Consider the following 23,192-nt stretch of genomic DNA (forward strand, 5'->3'; position numbering starts at 1 on the left):
AGCGCAGAGTTACGTTCCTCAGCAGTGCCAGATCTATTGTGCTCGGACGACGCGCGGCGTTGTACGGATAGCACGTGGGGGTCGGGGGGTTGAATATCTCGAATGTGAGGTCGTCTATGAACGCGTCGAGACGCCTACCGTTCACATTCGTGCGATGGCAGTTCCACCTAGTGTGGTGGCAATTTAAATCGCCTGCCAGAATGACCGCGTCCCCCATACCGAGCAGTGTCTCGAGGTCACTGCTCAGGAGGGGTTTGTCAGGAGGGAGATATACGGATGCGATGACGATCGGCTGGTGTCCCGTCAGCGCGATGCGGCACACTGACGCCTCGATATGTAAGAGGTGTGAGCTCGTCCACTCATCTAAGCAATAAATAAAAAAAAAAACCATATAAGCAATAAAAAAAAACAGTACTTCTACAACACGACAACGAGACGTTTGTTTAAATCTATTTAGAGAATAACATTATGCAACATGAACACACATTTTAAGGGAATAACCGAAAATTTACTGCTTATTTTTTATGTAAAAAAAATATATACAGGTATAGTAGAGATGTTTCATTCAGAAAAATTACTCTCCTTTTTGTATTGGCTTCTAGTGTCTTATAACGCGGTTTCGCACAACACGGGTCTTTGTAGGGACGTATCTATCGTGTTGTAGGAGGGTTGGCTGTGTTGTGGGTAGGACATGCTGCAATATTAAAGGGGGGAGTGGAGGATTTTTGTTTTTAGCAGGACACATTATAAGATCTGACAGCTTAGTTTAAACGGGTCATTGAAATGTATTAATTTTCATGATCATACCAAAAAATGTATATTCTTTGACTTCAATTTCAAATGCTGATATCCCAACTAATCTTGGATACACAGGAACACGAGGGCTGTTTAGAAAAACATTCACGTCACGACGCGTATTCCAACAATTTATTTCCCATTTCACTAGTATCGATAACAGTAAAATTCCTAGAACATCTCAAAGACTGACATCCTGTATGTAAGAGGCAGGAAAAAATTGCGTTACTAATTCATAAGCCAAGCGAGACATAGTAACACATTGTGGCCACATATCGTTGTTATAACCGCATTACGTCTCGTGATAACGTTCACAAAAAATGCACGGTAAAAAAGACTCGGAAACTGACCTAAGAGACGGCTGGTCGAAGGTCAAATGCGCGCGTAAGACTTGAATGAAAAAAAAAAATGTCATTCTTGTTACACTTAACCCTAAAGCGAAGAAGGAGCCCTTGCGTTTTTTGGCGGAAAAAAAAAACAGCCGGCGTATCTCGCGCCCGACTCGGTCCGTATTCGTGGCCGGGCGGCTGCAGCGCGCGGTCGCATAGCAACACAATCGTAATACGCATTCCTGATTCGAATTTCCAGGAGCGCGGGAAAACTCGAGAACCGAACTAAGCCTCCATATTGCGAATTAATTTAAACCGAACGATTTCGAAGAACCGTCCGCTTGCTCGGTCGCGACGCAGTAACCTTGTTTATTATTATGAATTGTACAAATTAAACCTCGTATTGTTTAAAATATTCCGACATTGTCGGGATTGTATAGTGCGATTCTTAATTGTTTTATATCGAGTCCGTTGCGCGGCCTCGACGAGATGTATCCGATCGGCTTTACATTTTTGTTCGTGATATAAACAATTGATAATTTCGCGGAGGAGTCGAGCGTGGTTTTTATGAATGTTTTTGCGTATTGGCCGCTGGTGGGGGAAGGGTGGGGCCTCGGTTGACTCGTCCCTCTCCTAGCGAGTATTTTGATTTAGTTTCCGAGTCTTACGCAGATGTGGCAATTTTTTTCAGTCGCGTGTGTACGGCGCGCGCGGCTAGTGCATTTTGTGTGTTTCCTATTATTTTATGTTCTTTTTTCGAAATTTTCCCGCGCGCTCCTGTCAACTTTCCGCGGAGTTCGTCTGATACATTTTCTTTCAGGCCATTGTAAATAGGAAAGGACAAAAGACGTTTGTTTATGTTTGAAAACTGTGATTGTTTCGACTTTTTTTGTGTTCGTATCCCAACAGGAGTGTGTGTGGAGTGACAATAAGGATTTATTGTGAAAAACTGTGACATTGTGTTCATAAATTTTTCCGCGTGCTCACGAGTTTGGATAAATTAATTTAAGGTGAGTTTCTGTTCTATTTTTGTTTATAAACGCAAAAGTTGTAGTAACTAAACCTACCACAATTCGGATAATACTTAATAGATAAGACAAATTACCAATTAAAGTTTTAATGTAGATTTGAAAAATTAGAGTAAATTCGCACCCCAAAATCGAAATCTCAATGTATCTATGCAATGAGTAAGTAATAAGTAAATAACAAAATCTGCTAAGATTAAATGAAAATATTATTTTAATCTTGTACCTATCTCTTAAAAACAAAAAGAAGAAATTACATTTATCATATTGATTTGTTAACTGATTCTTAAAAAACTTATTTTCAAATACAATTTGTTGCTATCCTGACTTGTATTAATAGGAAATAATTTTATTTATTTATTTCGTAGACTCTTGTATCTTAATAATGTTATTTTTAATTTGCATTTAAATTTCATCTCTAATCACCTAATGGTCAGAATCATCAGATCGTAGGAAATGTTATAATTAATTAAGGTGTTACTGGTATTTCTAATGAATTCGCGAGGAAACATTATTTTGACACGCTTTCACGGAATTTTCTCGGGTTTATTTAATACTTTTAAATTTTCCGACGTATCGGATACGTTACGGTCACGGTTACGTTACACTCTTCGTGATCACGGACGCCTAATTAGGAAACAGCTTAACTTCCATGCTTGCTTGTACGATTGTGATTAATACGATTTTAATCATGTATTCGTCCATTGCGATCGGCTAGTGTGCTTTTTAAAAGTACATTCTATTCGGTGCTTATATTTGTTGGACAACTAATTTAAAGTAGTAATTAGATATTGCTATGGGCCAGGTATTATTGAGGATGCGTGTGCGTGCGACCGCTCTCCCATTTCTGCCGTGAAGCAATCATTCGAATGACGGGTCATGCTTTATACAATTCAATTGAGACTTCGATCGAAAGTCTCAAAATGGGCGGCGATATTACCAACGGGTCGGTCGTGGGCCCGTTGACCGATCTAAACAATAAATCCGATGTTTTAAATTTTACTAAACTTGGACGAAAGGAAGCTCTTAACTTCATACAGATTCTGCTTAAGGGCGAAGCTGCAACAATGGTAAAGTCAATTTAAAACCGTCGGAGCCAAACAGAACCGAAATAAAAGAATAATTCAATTGTGTTAGCTGGTCAACGCATTGATTTTCTTCCAGAGAAATGATATTGGGATGTAATAATATTATTTCAGTGTCGGCTACAATTTTGAGATGTATGCATGTAGATGATGATTAGAGCACTTCAGCGTCGGACTTCATAGATAACGTGAATTCCACTTTGAGGAATGCGCTTCCAGAGATCTTTGTTGCCACGTACCATCCGGCTTTGGAATGCGCTCCCCTCCACGGTCTTTTCCGAGCGTTATAACATGTTCTTCTTCAAACGAGGCTTGTGGTATCGGTAGACAGCGGCTTGGCTCTGGCATTACTGAAAGTCTATGGGCGACAGTAATCACTCATCATCAAGTGGGCCGTATGCTCGTCTACCTACAAGGGCAAAACGACGCCTTCAGCTCTGACAATAGGAACAGGCTTAGGAATCTCGAGTTCGACATGCAACCTAACTTAACATCAGCCCGCTGAGTTCCTCGCCGGATCTTCTCAGCGGGTCGCGTTTCCGATCCGGTAATAGATTAATTCGCGAAGCAGCTACTCATGAGTTATTAGATCTCTTTTGGAGACGCTCGGGTAGCTGTTAGCTAATCCCACCTCTCCTGGCTGAACCTTTGCTCGCCCACCTGTTCTGCTGAAACTGGAAAGGCCTCCGGGCCATTAGTCCTAATCCTTTACAAAAAATGGCAAACAATCCGACATTTTTTATTTGTTTTACATTGCGCGCATTGCATTACAAATACAATAGATTTTCTCGGCAGTTTTATTAATTTAATCGTTCCGCGATAATCAGATAAAACCACATGTTTTTTGTTGTCAGCAACCATTCCTTTCATTACGATCACTGGTCTGCCAGACTGGATAGGTGGGTAGTACATTAAAAAGTCGTATGTATCGAAAATATACGCCATCTATTATGAACTGTATAATACTAATTTTGGGTAGGTACTATTATAATTAGTTTATTGGAAACCGAGCTTTGTTAATGTTGAATTAGTTATTATTTTTGTTGCGTTATATGCATTGCGCTGTTTTCATCAAATTCAAATTCAAGAAACATTAATTAATGAATGAATGAAATTTTTGTCGTGTTGATGCTGCTCAGTGATATTAGAGTGAAGTTATAAAGTTATTTTATTGTCACATCGGACTATGATCCGTGTGCAGAGTTTCAGGTTAATCAGACGCGTCTCGAAGTCTTTGAAAATGAGGTTCAAAGATCTAATCACATACGGACATAGGGAGATTTTTTTTTATTGCTTAGACAATAATGCTTAAATTGCTGAGCTCACAGCCCACCTGGTGTTAAGTGATTACTGGAGCCCATAGACATTTACAACGTAAATGCGCCACCCACCATGAGATATAAGTTCTAAAGTCTCAAGCATAGTTACAACGACTGCCCCGCCCTTCAAATCGAAACGCATTACTGCTTCACGGCAGAAATATGCGGGGCGGTGGTACCTACCCGTGCGGACCCACAAGAGGTGTATAAGCGTGTTTATATGTAATATTGAGTAATATGTAGAGATTATATTGAATCCACTGAGTTTCTTGCCGGATCTTCTCAGTGGGTCATGTTTCCGATTCGGCTCTTCCGATTCAGCGAAGCACTGTTCTTGCTAAAGCTAGTGTAAGCCATGTTCTCAGATTAAGGCCCAGTGAGCTCACCTACTCGCTAGGTTACGCTGGACTGACTCACTAAGTTAACATCTGAGCTAGGAATAAAAAAGCAATATTCTTTAACCACCGTTTATCTATCTATAGCAGTGATTCTCAACCTTTTTTTTGTTGCGGCACATATTTAACGATTTCAAAATTTGGCGGCACACAAAGAAAAAGATAAAAATTATTTACTTACCACAACACACTGCATAAATGCAAGGCTGCAAAGCAAATAATAAAATAATTTAATTTTTTGTGAATTTAAATATATATTCATGTTAAAAATATTTTTCTTTTTAAATGATATAATTTAATAATATTAACATTATTATATATTTGCAAAATTTGGCGGCACACAATAGTGCCGCGGCACAGTGGTTGAGAATCACTGATCTATAGCTTTTACACAACTTTAAACCTAAATAGTTGGATACTCTTGAATACCTCATTTTGGTATTTGCGTGACGGTCCGAACGAAGTAACACCCAGAAACTGGCTAGAAACGTCAAAGTCGATGATTAAAGACCGATCACACTAACATAATCATTTGTTTTTTTTTTATATTGCTTACATGGGTGGACGAGCTCACAGCCCGCCAGGTGTTAAGTGGTCACTGGAGCCCATAGATATCTACAGCGTAAATGCGACACCCACCTTGAGATATAAGTTCTAAGGTCTCAGTATAGTTACAACGGCTGCCCCACCCTTCAAACCGAAATGCATTACTGCTTCACGGCAGAAATAGGCAGGGCAGTGGTACCTACCCGTGCGGACTCACAAGAGCTCCAACCACCAGTAATTACGCAAATTATAATTTTGCGGATTTGATTTTTATTACACGATGTTATTCCTTCACCGTGGAAGTCAATCGTGAACATTTGTTGAGTACGTATTTCATTAGAAAAATTGGTACCCGCCTGCGAGATTCGAACACCGTTGCATATGATACGTATCACATACGGACCGGGCACCGTATTTCTCGCCTGTATCGTAGAATTAGTCTCACTAGTCTTTAAAAGTCTTGGACGAACCTTGTGACAAGCTATTCGTTTCATTACTCGCACGCGTTGACCAGTGACGCGTGATACTAGTATTAGGACTAGAGCGTGTTCAACTTCTGAAGAGTTGGTATTTGAAAGTTGGGAATGCCTTATTCAAATGCAGCTATGACTTTAAGCATGAAGTTGGCTCTGAGCTTTGATGGATGACGCTGTGATGTCTCCAGCTCCGATAATCACTTTTTAGCAGACGGGCCTTTTTTTTTCCTACCTATGCTGATAGCCTTGAGAGGCTATTTCAGCTTCACCCTAACGTTTGTAGGTGAGCTCACGGGGCTCAAACCGGAGAGTTGCTAACACTGACCCTAGCAAGAGCAGTGCTTCGCAGAATCTACCACCGGATCGGAAACGCGACCCACTGAGAAGATCTGGCGAGAAACTCATTGGTCTGCAAACGGGCCGGGATTTCGTTCACCTATTAAGTCTAAGAATCGATGTAATTAATGTATTTTTATAAACGTTATGTTTTGGTTTTATCGTAATCAAAATACCGGTCAACATGTGAATCGTCTTGATTGGAAAATCTATGTAGGATTTGTGGATTAATGTTAGAAAGTTAGATAAGGATTCTATTAGTATGGGTTGGCAAGATATTACTGGTGGTAGGACCTCTTGTGAGTCCGCACGGGTAGGTACCACCATCCTACCTATTTCTACCGTGAAGCAGTAATGCATTTGGTTTGAAGGGTGGGTCAGCCGTTGTAACTATAGGTACTTGAGACCTTAGAACCTATATCTCAAGGTGGGTGGCGCATTTACATCGTAGATGTCTATGGGCTCCAGTAACCACTTAACACCAGGTGGGCTGTGAGCTCGTCCACTCATCTAAGAAAAAAAGATGGCAGTAACAAGTTCGGATTGATTCAAAAATAAAATGACTTATGAAATAATTTAAAAAAGCATTCGAGTTGAAACATCGTAATATAAGATCTAGCGTTGTAATATGAGATTGTTATCGGGATCTTCTCACCTGTGACCCCGTCCAAGATGATCTGATTAACTTCATAGAATTCCTCAATTTCAGTTCACCGGAATATATTTGATGATTCGGATTAAAGAAATCAGTTCTTAACTATATTTTATGTTTCAATCTTAATTTCTGTGGTGACTTACCGAACTATATAGTGATGTTTACAAAATGGTAAATGTTCAGTACGACGGCTTTTTAAATGCAATAAGCAAGGCATTATTAACTTTACCCTAATTAATTAATCATTGCATTCCAAATTTCTAGACTCGTTTAGATTTTTTTTATTTAAAAAAAATTATTATGTGTTGTCATACCGAACATTTACTATTTTGGTGTTTTCATTATTCTCCGGCTGACCACAGCTTTGATGATCAGTAATCATCTAGGACTTCAGCGACGCCAGAACCTACCAATCTTTTCGATTATAAGGTCGTTTATTTATATAGTACATATTTCGACTGTCCCTACGTACAGTATCGAAACTGAAAATTTGCGATTTTTTTTTATGTCACTAAAATATTTCTTTTTATGTATGTTTTCACACAAAAAAGAGAAAAAGCTATAAAATACATATTAAGCCATGTTTTCAATGAGTATAATATCGATACTTAACAAATCAATCAGCGTAAAAAATCGAATGTTTAATTTCGGTACTATACGCGGATACAAGAAGCGTGCGTGCGGACGAAACTACCGCTTTCGTTGGTATACGCGGTGCCCCGCGCGCCCGCGCGTTCCCACGCAATTTTGAAGTAATGTGGTTCTAACGGAAAACTGATAAGTATATTAACAGATTTATTAATTCCGAGTGCATGATGTTTATTTTCTCCTTTTTTTTTAATCTGATTTCCTTAACAATATTCTGTGATTAATTAAGTTTACCTCAAAAACAATGTATTTTAAAGTAATTGTCATTCAACCGAAGTATACTATCGAAAGTCCCAAATTCGATTTTGTACGTCGATTAACATTTTTTTTGGAGTATCGAAAGTGACAGTTTCGATATTATTCGCTGATGTTTAATTTCCTTGTGTAATCGAATCTGGTACATTCATTATTATACGTGGGTACATTAGTCAACGAGCCTATCGAAAATACCACTTTCGATGATTTCATTCGGAATTATATTTATTTTTATTTTTATATTCGATATATCTACCATAGAATATGGCTTTTCTTAAAATCAATTTGTATGTTTTATTAATTAATTAATTTATGCATATCAACAGAACTATATTTTTTACAAATCAATTTTTGTTTTATTAACTTATTTGATACTAGCGACCCGCCCTCGCTTCGCTTCGGAAACATTAAAACACACATGAAACCAAAAAAATAAAATAAAAAATAAATAAAAGAAAGTAGCCTATGTTCATCAGGGACAATGTCGGCTTCTAATGGAAAAAGAATTTTTCAAATCGGTCCAGTAGTTTCGGAGCCTATTCGAAACAAACAAACAAACAAATCTTTCCTCTTTATAATATTACCTCTTTATAATATTAGTATAGACATGGACACTATTATAGTTTCTCCTAATGTGGCCATACCTAGTGTCGCGTCACTTATAACTGAGTTGAACTGAACTGAATGTGAGTCTCCACTTATAACCTTGTTGGAAGGTGACTCGTCATCTACAGTTAAAAAAGAAAATCTACTTTTAAAGTTAATCCAAGCAAAAAAAGAAAAGGAGGAAAGGAAAAGGTGCAAAGACAACTGGATAGATGTTAAACGAAAAATTGTAGTGAATACCGGTCAACAATATATTTACAGGAATGAAAAGGTACATAACAAAAAAGGAATGGGACCGATTTGTAAAGCAACTTGTAAATTAAACTGCTGCGAACATTGTAATGAAACAACTCGTCAGAAAATTCATACAAGTTTTTGGCAATTGGCTGACCATGCTAAAAAATTGAATTTTATTAACAAATTTACCAAAAAGTTAAACAAGCACCGTTTTACCACTGAAAGGACATCTAGAAGACAGTTATTCTTACCAGATCCAGTCGAAAATCAAAACTATCCCTGCGAATATAAACGTGTTTGTCTTAAAACTTTTTTGAACACCTTGTCGATTACGGATCAATTCGTCCGTACTGCTCATCAAAAACTAAATCAGGAAGGTATTACTTTACCAGATAACAGATGAAAGCAACCATATAGTTAAGATAGATTCTAATATTATTCAAAGTGTATCTGATTATGTAGCCACTTTTCAACCAGTTGAATCCCATTACGCCCGAAAACATAGTAGCAAGCTTTATTTAGATAATAACTTATCAATGAAAAAAATATAACTTAAATAATGGTTGGGACAATCTTCATCTTTATAATAACAAAGCGCAAACTTTACGCCAGTATACAGATATAATTAATTAAAATATGAATACGATATATGTGACCAATGCCACAGTTTTTCTAACGAAAACTCTCCAACTGAAGAGCTAATTAGCGCCTATGAAAAACATAATTATTGAGACTAAAACTGTTGCTAGAGAATTTAAAAATAATGATAAATTTATTGCTCAAAAGTGGTCTGAAACAGTTGTGCCACATTGGATTTCCAGAAAATTTTGAATTGTCCTCATGGTGACGTGGGATTATTTTATTATAAACGGAAGCTCTGTGTGTACAATTTTACTTTATTTGATACTGGAAAGAAGAAACAGACGTGCTATATGTAGACAGAGTGCACAGGCAAAAGGGGAGCAACTGAAGTAAGCAGTTGCTTACTTCATTTTGTTAACAGAAAAGTAAAGTAAGGTGCCTAGGAATTTCTCTTTTGGTCCGATAATTGCGCGGGCCAAAACCGTAACCGAATAATATACTCTTTATATATGTATCTAGCAAAAGAATATAAAATCAATATTACTCATCGCTTTTTAGAGCAAGGGCACACGCAGAACGAAGGAGATAGCGTACACGCTCATAAAGAGCAAGAGTCCAAATGAACTGATATACATACACCCCAGATCAATGGTTTGCTTTAGTGCGTTGGTCTAAAACTAATAAAACCCCATATAATGTAGTGGAAATGACTCAAGATTACCTTTTTAATTTTTAAGCTATATTGGATGATCACAAGTGGAAAAAAGATATTAGAAACGAAAATATGAAGTGGAATTTATTTTTATTAAAGAAATTAATGTGCGTAAAGATGATCCAAATTGTTTATATTTTAAATACAACCTTAAAAATAATCCTTCATGCTTAAACACCAAAATAGAAACAAGAAGTCATGGAAGAAGGCAAGTAATTAATATCGCATTAAATAAATTGTAGAGTCAAACATTACCATTACGTGAAGCCAAATACATATAAGGATTTAATTCATTTAAGTAACACTGGAGCCATACCCAAAGAATACCATAGTTATTATAAGAATTTGAAATATAGCAGGAACACATTTGAAGAAGACTGACGATTCAGACTAAATACAATATTACAGTACAGTTATCCTACAGTCTGTACTTACCTGAATCTGTTATGTTACCTGCTTTAGTTTAATTTTTAAGACGTCCCTTTTTAAAACTTTCCTTTGTTCAGTGTTTAAAATTTTTATGATTATTTATAGAAGTAATTATAAGAAATGTTTATTTTAATAAGAATACTAAATCATTATTAGAATTACTCTAAGAAATGCGAATCTTATTGGATTTTAAGTTAATTTAAAGCTTTTATTTTGTTTAGTTTTTACTTTGTAGAATTAAGTATGTTCATATTTTATTCAAAGAAGTTTGTTATTTCTATATTTTATTTTTAACTAACTGAAGAATAAAAGTGTGTTTCATTTGATATCATTATATTAAATGTAAATCTGTGATTGCAATATTAGTTATGAATTTTATTGATTTCATTTTATAAATTAAAATGAAATCAATTAAAACCTTAGTTAACTAAATTTGTCTTTGTTTTAATTAAAATCGTTTTACAGGCCAAGTATCGAAACGTATAAAATACTTTGACGTACTGTATCGAAAGTGACACTTGCGATACTTTCTTAATTTAAATGTACAACGTAAAATATCGAAAGAGTCACATTCGATAATTTTGATAAAATAGTTCCCAAGTAAACAATCGAAACGGGCCGTTTCGATTGTTCACACTAATTGATTAACGTAGTAAAGTATCGAAACTAACATTTCTCAAAAACTATGAAGAATTTGGGATAAAATGAGATATACATTTAATTGCCAGTAAAAGTTTCCCATATATCTGAAATTATTTGCAGATAGGCCAATAAATGACAATTTGGTACACAAAATTAACTTCAAAGTGCTCTCCTGTAAAGTACCGTTTTTCAATTTCGATATTATACGTAGGGACAGTCGATTTATTAATAGCAGTTCATGCACATTAATGCACATTAGCGGGCTCAATGTCTAAAGCATACTCTGCCGGTCAAACAACGGTGACGCAGAAAATAAGGTAGTAAGTGCATTGATTATTAAATTATAGAAAAACTAAATGCTATATATACAATATACTGTGTTTTTAAACGAGCATATAATTAAATTTAAATAAATACATAGAATATTATAATATATCTAGGATTTATAAGAACGTAACGTATAAAAAGAGTGTGGAACGGAACGTTAAAATGTGAGTGAGAAAACGGAAAGAAATGGAGAAGAGAATGACAGATGGAATGACAGAGAAAAGGAAGATGGCGAAGATGGTTGAAAAATGAGCAAGACATAATAAAAGTGTTCCTTTTTAATTATTATTATAACAGAAGATTTTGGAACGGCGTAAATTTTATTTTATGCGCTGCGATCCCTATTCTACATATAATATATACAAATTAAACATTATATTTTTTCTCTTGCGTTATTGTTCCGAGTGGATTTCATACATATTTAAACTAAAAGGTAAGAGATCATACACGACGAAAAAACTGCAACAGCAATACGATCTTATACAAACAGCACACAAGGTAAAATCGTCTTACCCGTAAAGTCTACAAAGCTTGAAATGCAACAGAAAAATGATTGACAAATCATCGTATTCGCTTAACTAAGATTTTGCTTATTCTTGACGTTTCTGAGAACAATTAACAAAACAAATCTACAACATTTTAGTCTCTTAAAAATATTTATTATTTATTGCCGTAGCGAAAAATATCACCCGTCGCTTGTTTTTAAGTGATTACCGAATTTGGGATCCAAAATCCATATCTCGTTTGTATAGTTATCGTATTATTCATTTATATACAGCACGATTGCCTAAAACCTGCAAGTGGTATCACAGTGCACAAAATATTTAACAGATGCCTGAATCTCGCTTACGACATTTTCAAGATAAGCTTGCATATATACAAGTTCCGAACAACAACATTCGGATCGTCGGTCTACCAAACAATTACCACCCACTCGGTGGAAGATCTTCCCTTTTTCATATATCTCCACACATTTTCAAGGATACTGCTAATTTCTTTTCTAAGCCGTGTCATTCCTTCATCATTGAAGTCGTCCACAACACTCGCCGGAGACTTTAGCATTCATAACTGCATCAGGATCCGGATTACGGCATAATCGCTTCATCGTTTTGAAGTCGTCGTGGCCTAAAGGATAAAACGTCCGGTGCATTCATGTTGAGCGATGCACCAGTGTTCGAATCCCGCAGGCGGGTACCAATTTTTCTAATGAAATATGTACTTAAAAAATGTTCACGATTGACTTCTACGGTGAAGGAATAACATCGTGTAATAAAATGAAACCCGCAAAATTATAATTTGCGTAATTACTGGTGGTAGGACCTCTTGTGAGTCCGCGCGGGTAGGTACCACCGCTCTGCTTATTTCTGCCGTGATGCAGTAATGCGTTTCGGTTTGAAGGGTGGGGCAGCCGTTGTAACTATACTTGAGACCTTAGAACTTATATCTCAAGATGGGTGGCGCATTTACGTTGTAGGTGTCTATGGGCTCCAGTAACCACTTAACACCAGGTGGGCTGTGAGCTCGTCCACCCATCTAAGCAATAAAAAATTAAAAAAATGTTACAAGTATACCCAGTCTTACCCATTGCAACACGACTTCAAAAGCTCCCGAGTACTTAATAATAAAAAGAATAACACAATCATGCGATATTTCATCAAAACAATAAATATAATTTGAACATCAACTGCTACGTGATGTAGGTGTTATAAAAGTTAACGTTGTCGGTGATAAATTACTAAGATTAACATAGTAATTTTTATTGTAATGTCTTTTTGTTTTTCGATTGGGTAGACGAGCTCACGGACCGCTCTGTGTTAAGCGTTTAGTGGTCACGCTAGACAAATACCATTACCCACTTTGAGACGTTAGATATTATTTGTTTATTACAACGGCTTTAATGTTATGACTGTTTTTATTGCTATATATTAGTGGGCAGTGTTACGGCCCGTGTAGCGCTATGTGCCGGGGTCCATAAATATCACAGCGCGATTGACTCCACCCAGTTTGAGACGATACATATTTCAATAGAACCGGAACGAATGACTGAATGAACGAATCGCAGTAAATATGGGCAGAATTGTTCCTTCCTTCATTGTACCGTCTTTCCGTACGGGCTCGCAGTGCACTTTACCACGGTATCTGTAATTGTGTGAATGCTTTTTAAGAGAAACCGAAGATAGTAGCAACGTAAAATAGATGAAATAGAATTTAAAAAAAAAAAAAAAATATTTAAAAAATGCCTATTCCTCAGTAATATGTAATCAGAAAGCATAAACTCCTGGTATCATTGTCGGATGCGGAAGACCTATAAAGTATTTTGCCACATAATGTATTCATTGACCACATCTAAATGAGATGCTTCGATTATTGGTATGAACGAAAAATCGGTCTAGAACGGTTGTATAATATTTAACATAGTGGATAGTGATGGGTAAGGTCGCGAGGAACCGTTCATTCGGTCACTCATTCTCGGTCAGTTCGGATTTCGACCGGAACCCGCCCTTATCAGGCGACCGGACGTGACGTCACAGCGAACAATCAAACCGAACGTGATTGTTTTGTAAATCGAAAACAAAAAATACGTTTTCTCTCTTTTTAAAACAATGAGATGTTGGTAATGTTATAAGTGTATTGTGTTTCAATTTATTATGTTAATTGTAGGTGTTGGAAGAATTCAATCGAGTTTTTTTTTCGGAGTCTCGCCATATCTACATAATATAATACAGATTTGTCAGGTTATGCCAGTATCAGAGAAAAGAATAAGGTTGAGATTTAACTTAACGTCTCTCAGACCATGTACATACTTCAAAATGGGTCTTAAAATAAGATCTTATAAGGTCCATTTGCTTATATACTACAAATAAAGTGTCATCATTATTATTATTTTTTGAAAGTACCCTTTAAGGCAGCCTTTCCCAAGGTGGGCGATAACGCCCCCTTGTGGGCGCTGCAGGCCTAAAGGGGAATGGTAAGAGACCCAGAAAAAAAATTGGGGCGTTGTTGGGGCGTTGTAGAGGCTTGGGAGGCGATTTGTAATTTCATCTAGGAGGACTCATAGACACGGACTGAGCTCTCGCTATAGTGATTTTTAAGTAAGTGAAAAAATGGGGGGGCTACAAAATAATTTATTCTCAAAGTGGGCAGTAGACAAAATAAGTTTGGGAGCTCCTGTTCTAGGGGTTAGCTTGAACCCATGACTGGCTGGCGAGTCCACTGGGCTCAGCCTGAAAGAATATGTTAACATCTGCCCTGGAAAGAGCATTGTTTCGCTGAATCTAACACCGGATCTGAATCTTGACTCCCTTAAAAGATCCCACGAGAAACTTAGGGGTTAGCTCTTTCATCATCAAGTTCACGCCGCTAAACACCTTCGATTGCTTTTATAACATCATCCTCCAACTTATAAGAATTTGTTTTCATTTTCTTATTAGTTCAAATTTTGAATAGGTACTGAATTGGATTCTCATATTCTATCTAATAGGGTGGTGAAATGTCTAGCATCGCGGCAATAGGTCTTATGTGAATAAGACCTTGAAAAAACTTGTCAATCTTTTTGACTTTTCTTTCTCTGGTAGTTCATTCGCTCCTCTACCATTAACTTTTGATATTTGGGTCATCGAAGAGGACCGATAGCCGTAATTTCAAATATTCATAGTAAAAAATCCGATATTTAATTTGCTTTTTATGTGCATGATCTTTTAGATGATTGTACGCCTGAGGTGGTATCATTTTTGAGAATTCATGATTAATGGAAATCTGTAAATGATTTAATAAAAAAATCGAATTCATTTAAAAATTTCAAACTTTAATCTGCCAATGGGATTCTTAAATAAGAATATGTTTTTTGCACTCATCATACCGGTGGTGGTAGGACCTCTTGTGAGTCCGTACGGGTAGGTACCACCACCCTGCCTATTTCTGCAGTGAAGCAGAAATGCATTTCGGTTTGAAGAGTGGAGCAACCGTTGTAACTATACTGAAACCTTAGAACTCATACATCAAGGTGCGGCGGCATTTACGCTGTAGATGTCTATGGGCTCCAGTAACAACTTAACACCAGGTGGGCTGTGAGCTCATGCATCCATCTAAGCAATCTTGTTGTAAGCTAAATTTGAATGTTTTTAATAAAGAATGTATTCGAAATTCTATTTCATTTGAATTAATATTTGAAAAAATTCCCTCAGCATAAGGTATTTTTTGCATCTAAATATGATTCCGTCACGTACATCGTAACCAATTTAATACGCTACGTTTTGTCTGTTACGTGTTGTTAGGTCTTAGATTTTAGATCTTAATGTCTTGGAAAAAGAAAAACGTCATATCGACCAATAAATTTAAATTTCCAAATGATCATTGATGAAAGGAGCTAACAACTAATCTACTACATAATGCATCGTAAATATTTAGAAGCGGCACATGAAAGTGGATCTTTTTTTTCCTAACATTAAAATTCCTTGTATTTTTTTAGGTTCGCATCTATACCTTGACGTGTTTCGGTTCATCTAGGATTTATTCTGTTAGGAACCTAACTTGAACTATGACGTCATCGAGTTTGACGTCATCGAGTTCATTCTTTAATTATCCCAGTTCGAAAGAATAGCCGTGTAGAATTCAATCGATACTTCTAATTCATGTTTTAAGGTGGGTAATGAGAAACGCATATCTTGATGTCTGTGGGCTTTGGGAGCTCTTGTACAGTCAATCAAAAGACCAGGTCCCCTTTCTGCAGATACAATTTGCTAACACTGGTCCTAGCAAGAGCAGTGCTTCGCAGAACCTACCACCGGATTGGAATCCGGCGGCCTTACGTTATCCAGTCGCCTGGGCATATATTAGTAATATACATTCTTAGCTTCAGTAACAGTTAACTTTCACGCGATCGAGAAGTTAAAAACTCGCACTAAGTACACCGTTCGCTTACCCAATACAAACAAACGTACTCGCCGAGCGCCTTGCGCGTGCAGTAGCTACGACTCTGTATGAAATACTCTCACGAAATTAACTGGAAACACACACTATTACGATCAATTGTAATTCTATATGCTTTACCAATAAAAAACACATTTCCTAATTTACTAAAGTCGTGTCGTATACGTATACGAACAATGGCATTGAGTCATATGTGATGTGATTCATACAAATATTTTATGTCGGTTTGTTGTTATGTAAGTAAGTTTTTGTTTTAGGGAACTTATTGTCAATTTATGCTTGACCAGTGGTGTCCGTGTCGATGTCAACGCTGGTGAAGCGAATGGAAAGTCGGATTAACGTTTCTAATTTTTATATTTAACTAGCTGACCCGGTAGACTTCGTAGTGCCTCAATCGATAAATAAAAGACCTAAACTTTTGTATAAAATAAACTTAAAACAAAAAAAAGGAATTTTCATATTTATCTACCTTTTAAACCTTCTCTGGACTTCTACAAATAATTCAAGACCAAAATTAGCAAAATCGGTCCAGCCGTTCTCGAGTTTTAGCGAGACTAACGAACAGCAATTCATTTTTATATAGGTACATATATAGATTTCGTTATCGATTTTTGTGCTCTAATTTAAGACTTTAAAGCTTAATATATAGATATACATAAAATAAATTAAATTAATTATGTATATTAAAGAATCGTACAAATGCTTAAAGGTTTTATTTTCATCTACAATAGACGTATGAAATTAGAAACAAATATTTAGTCATGTCTGATATAGAATTTCCATCCATAATCGCAAACATAATTTTACTCCTTTACGCTTTAATCCCTATTACCATAATATTTAAATAGCAACTAATAACAACACTCTGTACGGTCGTGGCCACGAAAACCGTAGTGCTCGAAACATCGGCAATAATAAAATTATAAAAAGACGCGAAATTAAGTCATTAATATACGCGCATTTACGTTCAAAGATGAAAATTACATAAAATATGTAGACAAATGCATGATTTCCTTTGTAATTAGTATCTATGGTTGATCACGGAGTTATCATTGATTGAAGCTTTGTTGAGATCATCTTCTTCCCACCACTACCGACTAAAAACTAATTAACATTTAATTTGTCTTCCTATGAAGAGGGATTACACATAGGCTACATAACACTATTATTTACGTATTTACGTACTATAATAAGCTACCTTATTAAGAAAATATCTCTAAAGAAAACTAAATATCGCTTTAATGATTTCACCAATTATACCTATTTTGTATAATGAACCCTCAAGCTCATAATGCTATAAATAATACCAAATCAATTCAAAAACAGAACAGAACATCGAAAAAACTTTACAACCATGATTGAACAAAATACACTACAATTAATAATTCTTAATAAAGACATTGTTGGTTGTAAAATAGCGAATGTTTATTCTTATATAGCATGAGGCTCTAAAATTTTTGTGTGTAAAATAACATTTTTTTTTCTTCTGTTAGGTAAAATTTATTATCTTTCAATTATGGTCCGGTCAAGGCCGGAGAATGAAGAAAATGAATCCAATCCGTTGATAAAGTGGAAAGATGATGAGTATAAATTGTGTTTTTTTTTTGTACCGGTCACCGTCCTCGTCGACCTACCTACCCGCGCGGACTCACAACAAAGTCACAGTAAAGTGCCTACGAGAAAGATTGGTTATTCAAGGATAGCTGATGCTGCGAATATTGGTAGACAGCGGCCTTGATAAGGGAATAGTAGATAAACGAATTAGCTTACCGACGCTGACTTCATATACGCACGGACGAATGAGAAGGTGGCTTTACACAGAAGTCTGTTTCTTTGTGCAACCGTTTCCCAGTTACAAGAAGAAAACTAGATGTTTCATTGTTTGTTTGAAATTTAGAAGAGAAATTGATATAGGCACATCTATTTCCCCTCACCATGGCGGACTCCGAGGTGTAATTAAATATATTTACTTCTAAGTGGTGCCAAAACAAAACAAAAAATATTCTGAATTCAACTTTAATAAAAACATGGACTGTATTTTGCTAATAAATACCACTGATATTTGCCCAAAACTATAAGGTAGTTGATTTTACACCCTTGAAACCCTTTCTGAACCCGACTGATAGGTTGCGCCAGAAAACGATTTGAGTGTGATAGCCTATAGTGTGATAGGATGGATAAAATTATGTTAGGGTGTGTTTGTTAATTACTGAGAGTTGTAGATGTCTATGGGCTCCAGTAACCACTTAACGACCAGGGCAGCTCGTCCACCCATCTAAGGAATAAAAAAATAAAAAAAATTGCGCTTACGACATCTTCAAGATAAGTTTGCATGTATACATGTTCCGCAAAATGTCATTTAGACTCTAGGTCTACTGAGCAATTTTAGCCGCTAGAAGGAAGATCTTCCCTTTATGAGTTCCTCCGAACCGGACATAGCTTCGTGGATTCGTTCAAAACACCTTTCCAAGCTTCAATATTCGGTTGAATCTCCCGAATCTAATGTAAGAATTATTAAAAAGACTTCGGCTAGCCCGCACCCGTCAATAATAAAGAAATCAATCTTAAAACAAACAAGCGTTTTTTTATAATTGAAAAACAAAAAGTTTGATGTCGTATTTCAATTATAATTATTACCGTTTACGGTCGTAAATGCAGTCAATAAATTACTATGGATGTTTAGGCCATAGATGGGCGGCCCGTGACAGATTGACACTGACAGTACTCGATACACTCGTAAGGGCGGTCGCACACGAAGCACATCCAAATTAACAAAACTTGTCATTTTAATCGGGTAATTTTTTGGACATTTTTTTTTATATGAAGAGAAAAATAGAAAAAGATCTAGGCGGCTTAATCTGGAGAGGAAGACAGACTGACCAAGTATCTGAAGCGACAACTTATAAAAAGCTCAGCCGGCTTTTCATGATGCTTTGCGACTTCAGGGGAGGGTAATGAAAAATAACAGTTACAGCTTTTTTTTTATTGCGTAGGTGGGTGGACGAGCTCACGGCCCACCTGGTGTTAAGTGGTTACCGGCGCCCATAGACAACTACAACGTAAATGCCGCCACCCACCTTGAGATATGGGTTCTAAGGTCTCAACAGTACAACGGCTGCCCCGCCCTTCAAACCGAAACACATTACTGCTTCACGACAGGAATGGGCAGGATGGTGGCACCTATCCGTGCGGACTCACGAGATGCTCTACCACCAATAATTACGCAAATTATAATTTTGCGGGTTTGATTTTTATTACACGATATTATTCTTTCGCCGTGGAAGTCAATCGTGAACATTTGTTAAGTACGTATTTCATTGGAAAAATTGGTACCTGCCTGCGGGATTCGAACACCGGTGCATATCGTTCAACACGAATGCACCGGACGTCTTATTCTTTAGGCCACGACGACTTCTAAGCTAAGCGATGCTAAAGATACGAGTAAAGTAAGATGCGATGCCTTCAACAGAAACGCTCATAGTGAGTGCTCCTGAGCTTATACATACTTGATTGCTACCGTCGTTTAGCCGTACATACATTTAATTAAAAAAAACTACCCGCATATAAACAAACGCTGCAAAAACCACATTGTAAATACGAGCAGCGCATTGTAATAAAGTCGCTTCGCTATCAATGTCGGTCGTTGTCGCCGTCTCGATTATGAACGAGAACTCGGATGCTATTTAATGAATCGATTCTAAGTTCACATTTCGTTTCGTTTCGCGAAATACGTACTTAACAAATGTTCACGATTGACTTCCACGGTGAAGGGATAACGTCGTGTAATAAAAATCAAACCCGCAACAATTATAAATTGCGTAATTACTGGTGGTAGGGCCTTTCGTGAGTGTGCGCGGGTAGGTACCACCGCCCTGCCTATTTCAGCCGTGAAGCAGTAATGCGTTTCGGTTTGAAGGGTGGGGCAGCCGTTGTAACTGTACTGAGACCTTAGAACTTATATCTCAAGGTGCGTGGCGCATTTACGTTGTAGATGTCTATGGGCTCCAGTTACCACCAGGTGGGCTGTGAGATCGTCCACTCAACTAAGCAATAAAAATAAAAATAAAATTAAAACCCAACGCTGAAACTTCTCGATGGCCCAAGATAACTAAGCCAAGTCTTCTAGTCAAAAACTTAGCCGAGCGCCAAACAAAAGTGGGAAACATTTTCAAATGTTCTTCGATTCGAATAATTACTTTCGTATTGCTACATTGGTACCAACACAACGAAACGAACAACAAAACTTGCAGATCCCATCCTCTTTCGTATTTGGTACTAAGGTCGTCGCGCCGCACATGTAGTTCCTGTAAATCAATTACGGTCGCTTCTCGTTCTTAACTTGTACCGATAAGGATCATATTCGCCTGACAGATATTTGTTTAAAAACAGCTGCGACTCGGAACACACACAATACTGCACTTAAGTGCGTTTTACGAAAGTTCATTTTCAAATATAAAGAACCAATCAATGAACCGGTCCCGATGAAATGCGAAATGGATTATTTTTTCAAAAATGGAATTAAGAGACAATAAACGTTCATTGTTTCAAAGATGGCGGATCGGCACTCGTTCAAATATCAGATTGTTATGAATGAACGTGTTCGAATGGCTTATGATAATTTTAGTATTGCTTTGTATTTAAGAATTCATAATATGGTATTAATGACAGATTAAAGTTGTGTTGTGTTGAACACGGCCAATAATCATTAACGTGATCATAGATTATGATTTATGGCCAGCGATGGTTAGGTATGTAACACTTTTCGTATCTCTAAATTTACTTATATTTGGAATTAGACAGGGTAGTGGTAAAAAAAATCTTTAATTTCCTATTCTTCATTGAATCCTTTAGATCTTTTAAGACACGAAAAGATAGAGCGATGCTAATTTAGGCCGATATCGCATAGCTAATGGACAACCGAAATTGTTTAATAGGATTTATTTTCCTTATATTTGAATAACTAATTAATTTTTCAAATATTAATCGATTTTGCGTTACACTAATTTAAATTTAACTGTCGGTCCTTTTGCCTGCTATACGACGCGGCGACGTTCGGATTATCACGAATAGAAATAAAGCAAGACTGTCGCATTAAAACATAATAGCTCGTTCGTTTATTGCGAAACTTAATTTCCGTGAGAAATTTCTTAAATGTGCCTTTATGAAACAGGAATCCGATGTTATTACACTGTTTTTATTGGATACTAGTTTAATTATACCAATTTTTTTTCTGAATAAATTAATTACAACTAATAAATCGATCGTCCCAAAATGTGTATGTATTTATATTCGACCGCTTTCGACGAATTTTTACACGTGCAAAGGAGTTCGAAGCTCAATAAAAATTAAGAAAAAAAAATTCGATATTCGAATTCTGTTGTTGAAGTTTAAATATAAAAATCGAACATCATATTTCAAACGAGACGCGCTCCTCAGCTGGCGGATAGATTAGTGACGTGTCACACGCTTCCAGAAAGCTGTATAGTACGTTATGAGTAATTTAAATAGAGCGCTCCCTCAATTGGGGTTAATTCTCGTGTTTAAGGAATATGTAGAGTTTAATTATGAGAACGTGAGGAACGGGCGCTCTCGTGTCGTTCTGATAATGTTTTGGTTGTCGTTCATTGATTGATTTTTATTTTAATCGTTTTTGTTTCAATTTAATTAAATATATGCAGTAAATAGTATCAGAGAACGCTTGCTAAGCATTAGCTCAGAGCAAATAACATGATAGGTACAAAAATACATTCCAATTTAATCCAAGAACTCAATTTATTTATAAAAGAAAAATCAATTTACTTAACGAGCTTACAAAGAGAGACTATAGAAGTTTCTATGAGATCAATTTACCGACCGCGGCAGGTAGCAAATAGTCTCGCCCCGTTAAACTTTCAAATCAATCCGGAAACTTCAAATTCTAATAATATAAAGAGCACGTTTGCTATCTACTTACATCACAAGACTCGTTTCGACTTTTTACCGAATCGTGAGGCTACTTTTTTGGAGAGCACATATTCAGATGTGTAATGACCAATCTCCGGGCGTCGAACAAAAAAAAAAAACATTCGAAACATTAATGCATCAGTTACTAAACCGTCAGACGAATGCTCTTGCGCATCCTTAACGCATTCATAATAAGAACAAGACGTTCCATTTTCAAACGGACGAATTACAAACACAGGGAGCATTCCATTTTCAAATGTTGCTTTCGTTTGGTTCATATTCAAATTTCTGTTTTCAAAATAGAATGTGAATGATTCGTTATGACTGATGCGTTCCAATGAACGGCTCACTGGTTTCGTTACGTATCCGATATACCAATTATACATCAATAATAAAAACTAGGATCCAGTTAATTAAAACAGTCGATTTCACGGCTGCTCTCGAAATTGTTTTTCTATTTGTCTCTGTGTTATAATTATATCCGTTTCCGTGTCTGTATAAGTTTGTTATTTTAAAGTTACAACTGTGTCGTTTCGATCACTGCCGCTAATTTTAGTCATCGCTCAACTAATATTTTTGATTCGGGGATACGAGTCAGTAAAACGTAGTCGAGTTAACGCCATTAAGAATCTGAGGCTAACAAGAAATTAGACGAATGTCAGTGTCAAAAGTAAAAACTTTCGACTATTCATAAGCACTCCCTCACGGCCGGATTGTCCTTTATGAAATCCAATTGGAGGCAATTAAAAGAATTCTGCTCTACAAACACGGGGGCGTATACTTGACACGCAATAAATTCTTTATACATTTTTAATTAAGTACAAAACATTGAACGTACTAGTCCATTCCACCGTTTGGGGTCAACACACTGGTTTAACACGACCAAAATATTGTGAGCCCCTAATACTGTATAATATAGAA

At 36.6% G+C, this 23,192-nt stretch overlaps 1 protein-coding gene across 4 annotated transcripts in view; it reads left to right on the forward strand.

Annotated features, from left to right (window-relative positions):
• Window positions 1–1,312: 1,312 nt before the first annotated feature.
• The window catches only part of cas (castor zinc finger transcription factor), a 134,709-nt gene continuing 112,829 nt past the window's right edge, over window positions 1,313–23,192 (forward strand). For 2 of the 4 annotated variants that reach the window (XM_089739908.1, XM_089739906.1), the window contains exon 1: window positions 1,592–2,134. The gene's annotated coding sequence lies outside the window, so the exon portion shown is untranslated. Of the gene's footprint in view, window positions 1,354–1,588; window positions 2,135–23,192 lie in introns of those variants that run through there. The other 2 variants (XM_028182035.2, XM_089739907.1) reach the window with 2 other exon arrangements.

This window comes from Bombyx mandarina, chromosome A1, assembly GCF_030267445.1.
Source record: "Bombyx mandarina strain Sakado chromosome A1, ASM3026744v2".
Classification (NCBI taxonomy): Eukaryota; Metazoa; Arthropoda; class Insecta; order Lepidoptera; family Bombycidae; genus Bombyx; species Bombyx mandarina.